The sequence below is a fragment of the Malaya genurostris genome, chromosome 3, assembly GCF_030247185.1.
Source record: "Malaya genurostris strain Urasoe2022 chromosome 3, Malgen_1.1, whole genome shotgun sequence".
Taxonomy (NCBI): Eukaryota; Metazoa; Arthropoda; class Insecta; order Diptera; family Culicidae; genus Malaya; species Malaya genurostris.
This window is the reverse complement of record NC_080572.1, coordinates 269,936,137-269,948,292: the sequence shown is the minus strand read 5'-3', so window position 1 is coordinate 269,948,292 and position 12,156 is coordinate 269,936,137. Positions and strand designations below refer to the sequence as shown.

The 12,156-nt window shown below is 36.5% G+C and overlaps 1 protein-coding gene across 2 annotated transcripts in view; it reads left to right on the top strand.

The window, feature by feature from the left end:
- The window catches only part of LOC131438857 (zwei Ig domain protein zig-8), a 701,379-nt gene that overhangs the window by 668,731 nt on the left and 20,492 nt on the right, over positions 1–12,156 (top strand). The gene's annotated exons all lie outside the window — the stretch shown is intronic.

The window sequence follows — 12,156 nt, the reverse complement described above, 5'->3', positions numbered from 1 at the left end:
ACGACTTTGCGCGTAAATTGAGGTTAGAGTGTATACTGAAACGGTGAAGGAATAACAGAAACTTTAAAATTTCCGATCCTGCACTGATTTTTTAGATTCTATGGAAATGTTAGACAAATTCATATTTGTAGTAGATATCAATTGAGTTTGTTTTATATGTACATAAAAATTATTTGGATCTATGTGTTCATTCTTTAGTACAGCACAAAAATCGAAAAAAATCGAAGCCTCCATTTTTGAGTAAATGGTAAATAAATTGATTTCAAAATATAAAAAATTATAAATTATATTAGTCAATAACGTAAATGTTCTGGCTTGAAATTTTTGGGCAATATATTTCCGCTGATAGAAATTGAATGTATTTCTACCAATTTTTTTAGTTGTTTTGATAGAATATATAATTTTATTCATCAAAACAATCTTTATTGTAATGATTCTAACAATTTAGAGCAAAAAATGTACAAGTCATCGCTTTCCTTTTTGATTTATATTTTAAAAATAATTTTTTTGTAATATTTGTCAATATTTACATTTACACTGTATATTTTCAGGTTGTTTTTGATGGTGCAAAAACGTCAGCTTAGCATAAATTGTAGCTGGGTTGACTAGCAATCGAATAATGTATAAAAACATATAGGTCATCGCTTTGAATTCAGAGATATTTACGACCATTGTAAAAAATCCCATCTTTTTTTTGGTCTTCTGTTTACAGTTTTCTCTATACCTTTAGGTAGACAACTCTATTTTACGTATGTTTTAGTGCATTTTATTTCTGAAACTAGTACCATTCCAATGGTATTTCGAATTTCGAAGATCGGTTGACTAACAACAAAGTTATGACGCGAGAAAGTTGAAGTTTTCAAAATTCTATTTACAATGCTGGTGCCGCATAAATGCAGATAGGGCATATTTTGTGCGTGAAAAAAAACTTGGAACGGGAAAAATCACATTTTCATTGATTTTTCCTAACCTATTGTCAATAATGATATATTTAAAATAATCTACAAACTGTACAAAATTCTAGGGTGTAAAATTTATTGAGATCCGTTGAAAAACAGCTGAGCTATGACAGCTCAAAGTTACCGTTCCAACTTTTTTTGAGGCTTGGTGCTTCGCGTAACTTTTTGAGGCTTGGTATTAGGAGTGCCAATAAATCTACCACTTATTTGTTTTGTTACATGCTATTCATACATACATTCATAGAACTTCAAGTTAAAAAAAGCCTCTTCTTAATCTACCTAGTGGTTTGATAATGCCTTTCTGTTGTCGTTCAAACAGTCTCATTAAAACGTATTTTTTCGTAGGGATAATTTCTGACACGAATATGGGCTGGTTTAAAACACATATTCATTCTTAGACTATCATGATCTGTGAACTAGAAAACAAATTTTAGCCAACTTAAAGAATTCTGTTCATCACATGGTTATTTCTGAGAAAATACTATTGAAATAGACATTTTTACTCTAAGCCTCATATCTCCGGAACCGGCAGTTGAATCTAAAATTGTGCAAATCTGTTGAACAATCTTCAACGAAAGTAAGTGGCATTATTCGAAATTTTCAACACACATCATTTCGGAGTATGAATTAATCACATGGAGCATGGATTAATCATATAAAAAATGTTCAAAAAGATGGCGTCTATTATTTTGAGCAACTTTGCTAGAGATACTGTACCTCGAAAACCACGTTTTCAATGAGTTATCAATTAAGAGCGGGAAATTGGGCTTTTGAACCACTGTGCATTGTAATAGTTGTCGTTGACCTGACGGCTGTTTTATTATCTTTGCTTCCGATCAACGCACAGTGGTTCGAATAAATAAAAACGTGGACATAAATCAGTAGCTACCAAACCGTTCTTTCAATGCGTATAGTTGCTGTTGAGAAATTTTTTACAAATATATACCGCGTAATTTGATTCTATCCCTAATTGTTCATGACCTACTTTGACAAAAAAAAAAAATAACCATAACTATTTTTCTGAAGAGATAGAAATTTTTTTTCTTCTACAAAATTTTAGAACTATTGAAAATAATTTACTTTGTCAAATATACCAAAAGTCTAGGTCGCACCGTTTCGGATATACAAAGCGTTTTAATGGCGACCTCCTTAAAATCAGTTTTTTATTCATAACTTGTTTCAAGTTAATTTTTTATACATACTTTGTTTGGAAAAATTGTAGAAAATATAAAATCGCATAATTTTGTAGAAGGTAATGCATAGGTTTATTCTTTTCTGGAAAAGTTATACATCATTTTACCTATTTTTACCTAGGAAACCTTGTAGTGAAGCGAAATATGCAACTTAATGCAGCAAACTTTTACAATACTTATAGGAAAATATATTCCTAATCCAATTTATTTTCCAATGAGAATATCCTGAGTACTATTCGTGTGACTTACTTTCACTATGGCCATGCTGAAACCATGAATGGTTCAGAAGCGGAGGGCGTCACGCGTCTGCTATTTTTGTAACTGACTTTTGCAGTGAGTGTAGAGATGTGCAATTCGCTCCTGAGCTATTCCAGTGAATCGAATCTTTAAAGTGAGCTGATAGCTCACAGCTCTTTTTGAAAGAACCGCAGCTCACCAGTTCACCGCACTGGTAAGCAGGGATGCCAGGTTCACAGATTAATCTGTCTTTCACAGATTTTCAACCTTTTGCACGGATATCAAAAATGGCACCGATTCTCACAGATTTCTGAAAATAGTCACAGATTTACACAGATTTTGAAATCGATCATAGATTTCTTAAATTGATCACAGTTTAGCACCAAAAATTACAGAGCGGAAGGAAATAGTGAGAGTTTTTGGATGGTCACAGATTTTTGAAAAAAATACCTGACATCTCTGCTGGTAAGGTGAAAACAAGCTACGAGCTGAACGGATCTTCGGCTCTTGAAGAGCGAGTTATAAATGAGAACTAATGTGTACATGAGCTTTTGTTCGTTCTTCTAAATGTGTAGCTATCCTTCTTTAACAGATTGAATGAGCCATTGTCAATAAGAAATCTTTTACCTCTCACTCAGTAGGCTAGGGTACATTCAGGGATGCCACTTTTGCAGATATTCTCAAATATGACATAATAATAATTCGCAGACAAGTTAGTTCGCATAGCATTGTTCTTTGTGCATCAATGATTTCGATCATGCATATGAAAAAAAACGGAGTAAGAAAAACAACGCTCGAAACAAACCTTCAGTTCAATCTTAATGAGCTGATGAGCTGATACATTGAATCAATTCCCTTTAGTGAGCTGATCGGTTCGAAGCTGCTCACCGGTATGAGCTGCTTCGCACATCTCTAATGTCGTTTTCACTAGAAAACCAAACCTAACCCAGTTTCCACTCTAACTGCTGTCAAACCGTTTATTTGAAGCTAGTTTCGAACCTAGTTTTAACGTTGTTGAACTGAAAATCGAGTCAGTTTCGAACCTGGTTGTTATATCAGGTTTGCTCAAACCCCCGTTGCTAAGTGCGAAATCACCACAGTTTCGTGAAAAGTGTTTGTTTGATGAAACTACTCTGGGTTAGTATCAGTTTACTCAAGCGAAAACGACATAAGTGAGCGTCGCACGATCAACATATCGTCTTAAAAAACGCGTTGCTTCGCGATAACTCAATTCATTTACACGTTTAAAAATGAAATCTCTTCGTAAAGGTTTGTACTTTTACAATACTTTTTCATATTTTGTTTGGAAAACATTTTTCCATTTTTTACCTTTTTTTATAAATATAAAAAATAGGTATAGAATTCGCTCAAACTTTGGAAAAAATTTCCGAGGCCCGGAGGGCCGAATGTCATATACCAATCGATTCAGCTCGACGAACTGAGCAAATGTCCGTGTGTGTATGTGTGTATGTGTGTGTGTGTGTCTGTATGTGTGTTGTCAACTAAGAGGTCGAGATCTCAGAGATGGCTGGATCGATTTTGATCAAACTAGTCGCAAATGAAGGGTCTTCCCGTCACCCAGAACGCTATTGAATGGTTTTGAGATCGGATGTTTACTTTCTGAGTTATACGAAGTTTTATGTCAACATTTTCAGTTTTTTGACAGTATCTGTCACAATTGACCTTGAAAACAGAATATATTTTCAGACTTAGATTCCGCACGGTAATACCTATCAAACAAGCCATAGATTGTTAAAATCCGTGCATTTTTAATGGAGATATCGAAATTTTTGTGTAAGCGACTTTTTCCCCTATTCCAGCAGTAGAAGTTTTGAGCGCTGTCTGGCAAAGAAATGCTTGGGAGCAACGGAAAACACGATTTTGTATACTGTTACATACATTTGTTTCTAAGCACCCAAAAGACTGTGTACAAACTCAGATTCATATGAAAAGTTTTTTTTTTTTTCATCATAAATACGTTTATTTCTTAAGGCAGTTTACATAAGTTTTTCTTCGCCGTAGCATCACTTTTACATAATATTCTTATCCTAATTTAATTCTAACATAGTCACAACGTTTTGCATTTATTAAAACATATTCTCTTATTACTTAAATATCATCTTAGGTAACTCGTCATTAATTATGAAATCTACTCGGAAATATTATTTGAACCAAACGATTAACTTCTATAAATTATAAAATAAGCTGTTATTTTCAGACATTTTGTTAATAATTTCATAAACTGTTTCGAGTTTGTTTGTATCATTACATTATTTTTATTCTAATTTAGCTATTGGTTGAACTCATGGTCGCAGCTGGGATCAGAACTAAGTCTTGAAAGGGGCCTTTATTAAATTGAAACTCCAGTTCTCTTTATGAAATGATAAATAAGTTTCATGTATGAAAGGTCACGACAAGCAAGAATGTCTCGAACTGGGATATTGGATAGTCTACCTTGGGTACGCAAAGAATTTATTAGTTGAGATCTGACATCACGATACTCCACGCATGTCCAAACGACATGATCAATATCTCGATAACCTTCGCCACAAGCACAATGATTAGTCTCGGAGAGCCCAATTCGAAGGAGATGTGCATCTAACGTGTAGTGATTGGACATGAGTCTGGACATCACACGAATGAAATCTCTACTCACATCCAGTCCCCTGAACCATGCCTTTGTCGATATTTTCGGAATAATTGAGTGCATCCACCGACCCAGATCATCTTTATCCCAAGAAGCTTGCCAGCTGGCAAGTGTTCTTTGGCGAGACGAGCTATAGAATTCGTTGAAAGCAATTGGTCTCTCATAAATTTCACCCTCAATAGCACCACGTTTGGCTAAAATATCGGTTCTTCCATTGCCAGGAATGGAGCAATGAGCCGGGACCCAGACTATAGTGATTAGATAATTATTGTTCAATATGTCGTTCAGGCACTGTTTTATTTTGCCCAGGAAAAACGGTTCAGTCTTGCCAGTCATGTTTGAGCGAATGGCTTCAATTGCACTCAGACTATCTGTGAAGAGGAAATAATGGTTTGGAATTAATGTGACGATTACACTCAAACTATAATGAACTGCTGCTAGCTCTGCTATATAAACAGATGCAGGTTCTTGAAGCCTAAATGAGGCCGAAACATTATTGTTGAACATACCAAACCCTGTCGCTTCTTCAATTCGCGATCCGTCCGTGTAAAACATTTTCTCAGAGTCAATATGCCTGAACTTACTTGAAAATATTTTTGGGATTTCCGTCGAACGTAGATGATCCGGGGTTCCACGCACTTCGCGCTGCATGGATGTATCGAAAAATAAAGTTGAGTCAGGGACATTTAGGAGGCTGACACGGATAGGAATATATCTTGAAGGGTTGATTTCCTGTGACATATGGTTAAAATATACTGTCATGAATTTTGTTTGAGATCGAAGCTCGACTAGTCGTTCGAAATTATTAATTACCATGGGATTCAGCACCTCACATCTTATTAGCAGGCGTGATGAAAGCTCCCAAAATCGATCTTTTAATGGAAGAACTCCCGCCAGAACTTCAAGACTCATTGTATGTGTCGAATGCATGCACCCTAAAGCAATTCGCAAACAACGATACTGAATTCGCTCCAGTTTGATAATATGAGAGTTTGCAGCGGAACGAAAGCAAACGCATCCATATTCCATCACTGAAAGTATCGTTGTCTGATACAATTTTATTAGATCTTGCGGATGAGAACCCCACCAAGATCCTGTTATTGTTCGAAGAAAATTTACTCTTTGTTGGCATTTTGTTATCAGAAACCTAATGTGTCCTCCCCACGTGCATTTGAAATCGAACCACACCCCGAGGTATTTAAAAGTTAAAACCTGTTGGATCATTCTTCCCATCATATGGAACTGAAGCTGCGCGGGATCATGCTTTCTTGAAAAGACGACTAACTCTGTTTTCTCCGCAGAGAATTCGATACCAAGATGAACAGCCCAATCGGACAAGTTATCTAAGGTATCTTGCAATGGTTTATGCAGATCAATAGCTTTGGGTCCAGTAACTGAAACCACGCCATCATCTGCCAATTGTCTTAGTGTACATGGGGTTACTAGACAGCTGTCAATGTCATTCACGTAAAAATTATAGAGGAGCGGACTGAGGCATGAGCCTTGCGGGAGACCCATGTAGCTAATTCTGAATGTTGCCAAATCGCCATGTGAAAAATACATGCACTTCTCTGACAAAAGGTTGTGCAAATAATTATTTATAACCGCTGGAAGTCCATGTTGGTGGAGCTTGTCTGAAAGAACATCAATGGAAACTGAATCAAATGCTCCTTTAATGTCTAAAAATACAGATGCCATTTGTTGCTTTTGAGCGAAGGCAATTTGGATGTCAGACGAAAGTAATGCAAGGCAATCATTCGTCCCTTTATTTCTACGGAAGCCAAACTGAGTATCTGACAACAAACCGTTCGTCTCGACCCAAGTGTCGAGACTTCGTAGAATAATTTTTTCGAACAATTTTCTGATGCAGGACAACATCGCAATGGGTCTATATGAGTTGTGATTGGAAGCTGGTTTCCCCGGTTTTTGAATGGCGATAACTTTCACTTGTCTCCAGTCAGGTGGAACAATATTTTGCTCAAGAAACTTGTTGAACAATTCCAACAAACGTCTTTTTGCGAGGTTGGGCAGATTCTTCACCAAGTTGAATTTAATTCTGTCCAACCCTGGAGCGTTATTGTTACAAGACAAGAGTGCTATAGAAAATTCCATCATTGAAAATGGGTTATTAATAAAACCATTATTTGGAGGAGATTCCCGTATAATGCTCTGCGTAGGAACAGAATCTGGGCAAACTTTCCTAGCAAAGTCAAATATCCATCGGTTCGAGTATTCATCACTCTCATTGCCCACGTTACGATTCCTCATTCGTCTGGCCGTGTTCCAAAGAGTGCTCATTGAGGTATCTCTTGACAAACCTTCGACAAAATGTCTCCAATAGCTACATTTTTTGGCTCGAAGTATGCTCTTGTACTTGGTTTCTAAAACCATAAGTTTTTCAAAATTCTGAGGAGTTCCTCCTCCCCGTTTTAGAAACGTCTTGCAAGCATTTTGTTTTGCGAGTTTAGCCTCTGAGCACTCTTTGTCCCACCAGGGGTTGGGAGGCCTTCTGTTAGTCGTTGGCCCAGGAAAGCGTTTAGTTTGGGATTGTTCTGCTGCCTCCAGAATCGAACAAATGAGGAAGTCATATTCTTCAAGTGGAGGGAGCTCTTCCATTGAATTCAAAATACTAGAGATACTACTTTGGTATTTAATCCAGTCGATATTTTTTGTCAAATCATATGGAATACTAGCGGAAGTAGCAATGCAATTGCTACTGCTAATTGAGATGATGATTGGTAAATGATCGCTACCGTGTAAATCAGGCAGTATTTTCCAGGTGCAATCTAGTCGAATTGATGTTGAGCAAAGAGATAGATCTAATGCACTTGGGCGTGCCGGAGGTCTTGGGATCCGTGTCATGCTACCCATATTTAATACCGTCATGCTAAAATTGTCACAAATGTTTTGTATTAAAGATGATCTGCTATCATTGTAAACGGAACCCCACATAATACCGTGCGAATTTAAATCCCCCAGAATCAATCGTGGTGCAGGAAGGGCTTCAACCATTTCATTAAGCTGTTGCTGTCCAACTTGTGCTTTTGGAGGAATATAAACCGAAGCTATGCAAATATCTTTGCCTTTAATGTTTATTTGGCAAGCAACAACTTCTATACTAGAAGTTGAAGGGATGTTTAATCTATAAAAGGAATAGCATTTCTTAATTCCCAAAAGCACTCCACCATACGGAGAGTCTCTATCGAGACGTATAATGTTAAAATCATTAAAATTTAAAGCTATGTTTGAAGTAAGCCATGTTTCGCATAAAGCAAATACATCACATTTTTGACTATGCAATAATATTTTAAATGAATCAAGTTTTGGCATGATGCTTCGACAATTCCACTGCAGGACAGTGATTGTATCATTTGCGACGGGTGATAAATTATCCATCAAAAGATACAAAACCTGAGACAATTGGCCATTGAGCTGATAACTGCTTCAAAAAGGTTCTAGCTATTGGAAGGAATGCCATTATGAGGGTCTTTAAGGGTTCAGATATATTGAATGCTGAGAAAATCCATTCAACAATTTCCGAAAACTTCAGTAATCCTGTTGGTGGCTGTGAAATGGAGCCCACTGGATTATTATCTTTTTCTGTACTAGATCCTGAATTGGTTTGTGAATTTGACAAACCAGGAGGCACAGTCTTTGGTTTTGACTTTTTTTGTTTAACACGGGGATCTTTTTTTGAAGATGAAATTTTAGGTGTCTTTTTTGGTAATTTGGAGGAAGACTTCTTTCTCTTAACTGACCCTTGGGTAGTGATAAACGAATTACCTTCACTATTTTCGTCAGAGTCAGAGTCCTCTGGTTCCTCTAGATTTGAAAACCCGTTTTCGGTTTCCAAAGGGGGGACATCAATGACCGTTTTAAGCATTTCTGCATATGTGCGCTTAGACCGTGCTTTTAAAGAAAGCTTAATTTTGTCTTTGTGCACTTTAAATGCAGTGCATACTGAAATATCATCATGAGGACTATTCCCACAATAAATACATTTTTCAATTTCCTTGTTGCAATCATTATCTTTATGAGGCCCTTCACACTTAATACATTTTGGTTTATTACTACAGTAAGTAGCTGTGTGGCCGAATTTTTTGCAGTTCGTACAATTCATTACATTTGGAACAAAAAGCCGAACAGGGAGGCGAATTTTATCGACATAGACATGGGACGGCAACGCAGACTCGGCAAATGTCACTCGAAACGAGTCTGATGGGCGATAAACTTTTTTTTCCTCTTCATGAACTACTGAGTACAGTTGTTTGCACTCCAGTATTTTCACACCCTCAAGCATACAGTTCTTGAAACGACCAACACCATGCTTGAGTAAATCATCTACCGAAAGACTCGCTTCGGTAACAACACCTTCAATTTCGACATCTTTGGAGGGTATGTAAACTTTATACTCTTTATTGAAATGTTCCGAAGAGACAATATCATTCGCGTGTTTCAAATTATTTACCACAACACGAATTTTATCGTTATTTACTTTTATGATCTCTTTGATTGAAGAGTATCGTGATGTCAAACCTTTATTAATTTGAAAAATGTTTAATGGCTTTGATATACGTCTAAAAAAGACTATCCAAGGCCCAGAAGAGCTCTCCTGATATTTTTTCGTTCGTGGGGGTATCGGATTCATGCTAGGATTTACGTCCATGGATTCATCCATTACATTAAAATTTTTAACTAAACTTTAAATAAAATTTGAAACCAACACTACACAGTACTCAATCAAAAGGAAAAGAAAAGACTTCTACCTTGAAATTGTTGTCTATCTCCGTTGCACTGCCGTGTAGATCCTCGTTGCTCTAGATGTTCTTGTTGGGTGTATCTGGACGTTGATACAATGCTGAAGCTCACTGTAGCGATAGAATATGATGTGATGCTACTGCTACCTGACATCCAGCACCACTCGAATTCCGATTTGCTTTCGTCTTCGCCAGCTGTAACCAGCGCAGGTCACCGGTGTATACCTGCGTGTTGTATGGCAGTGGAAAGACCGAGTTGTCTTGTCTCCTTCTTCCTAGTGCTCCGCACCGATATGCTTCTGCACCGAAGTGCCTTCGCACCGGTGTGCCTTTGCACTCTCCTGCTTCTATGTGCCTTTGCACTCTTCCTCTTCGATGTGCCTTTGCACTCTCCTGCTCAGCACTTGTGGCTGTATATTGCGGCCTGGGTAGAGTTTGGGAAACGCCCTTTGTTGTTTCCTTCACCAGCTTGGCCCAGCACTAGGGCTCTCTTATGCAGCACGACTATACGTTTTAACGGCTGCTGCCAACAGGTCTCTACCTGTAGTTCAACCGTTGTCGTATTTAACGCGTGTAAACCAACCAGCGTTATTAAACTGTACGCTTCTATACACAACCTTCTCGGTTGAACGGCTATTACTGAATCACATATGAAAAGTTGTATACTTCCATACAAGGTTCCTGAATTATGTTTGGTTCCGACTTCTGGTTGCGGAAAAACAGGATGATATGTGAAACGAAATTAAAACTGTGTAACTCATTTTTCTCGTAGATGGCTGAACCGATCTAAGATTCAAATGAAATCTAAGATTCATCTAAGATTCAAATGAAAAGTTTTAAGATCCTATAAAACATCTTGTTTTTCAGTCAAATCCAACTTCCGGTTTTCGAGATACAGGGTGATTAGTATAATAATGTCTATTTCACATAAATTAATCAGGTTTATCGGGTTAGCAGATTTGGATAGTCGATTACCAAATAAACTTATTTCATTTTTGGTTGTATTCAGTTTTCGTTTCGTAAGGCACCCAAAAATTTAATTCGCAATACGATTCCTCAAAGATGTCTACATTGATTTTCAAACATTTTGAAACAAATGTAAATATAACAGCTACTCAGGTGAATTTATCTGACTTCGGCCATACCGATTTTAGAATTCCGGTTCCAGTATCAAATCATTTCTCAAATCTCAGTCGTTTTCTCAAAAAAAGCCTAATCGAATTTCAGAAACAAAAGTTCAAATTAAAATGAATCCAATTTTATCCAAACCTGACTTCCGATTCTCGAATTGTAGGATGATGAATTTTTAAAATTCAAAGCGATATAGAAGATGATAATCCCGAAAAGCTTCAAGCTTGGACTCAAAACTATTGCAATTTATTCGTCATATGGCCATCGGTTTGGGTTATGCTGGTTCCTGAATACCGGCTCTGGAAGTACCTTAAATTATCGTAAACTCTAAAGTGGAACTTACTTCGACATATCATGGAATGTTTAATCTATTGTTACACATTTAGATTCAAATTCGATCCGATTTGCAGTTTCGACATTACAGAGTAATGAGTGATTAAAATCTCAAATTGCCACTTAAAACGACTGACATTTGAATAATGTCATGAAAACTGAAACACCGAAAAATATTTATGCAAAAAACACATGCGGATTGATAAAAAAGGTATCATCTCACTGCTAGGTGGATTAAGCACGTTTTTAATATGTGTTGAACTTTTGATAATTTTTCGGAATTTGAATATTTAAAACTAACTTTTAAAAGGCCTAAAAAATAGCATCGAGTTCCACTTAGATTTTTTCTAATATTGTTAATTGTCAAAAAGTAAACAAAATAATAATCACAACAGTTTGCTTAAGCTGCGCGTGCAAGCATGAACTTGTTTATGTGTATTTATGCGCACTTTGTACTAGATACTTAGGTAGAGGTAGAGGTAGATTCTACATAGATAAAACCAAAAAAACTGTTTTTAAAATAAAGTGAATATATCTCAAAAAAATTTTTTTTTACATTATTTATATCTTCAGCAAAAATACTTCAAATGTTTTTTTCTTCAAAATAAAATAGAAAAAAAATATTTGTGAAAAATTTTTTGTTAGAAAATTTTTTTTTCGAAATTGATACTTGGTAACAAAAATTAAGGTTCCAGTTTCAAAAGAAGCGTAATATAATCTTTCAAAAATTCTTCGAAGACACGTTAGCTCTTAAAAATCCCTGAAAGTCAGTATAGACTTTTGACCGTCTTTTTCCAGTTTTGGACCACTGTGCAACGGTAAGACGTTCTTCGAACCGTTTCATGATACCAAACACCATGGAATTCGCGACTTCCAAATTTTTTCCGATGTCGTGATGT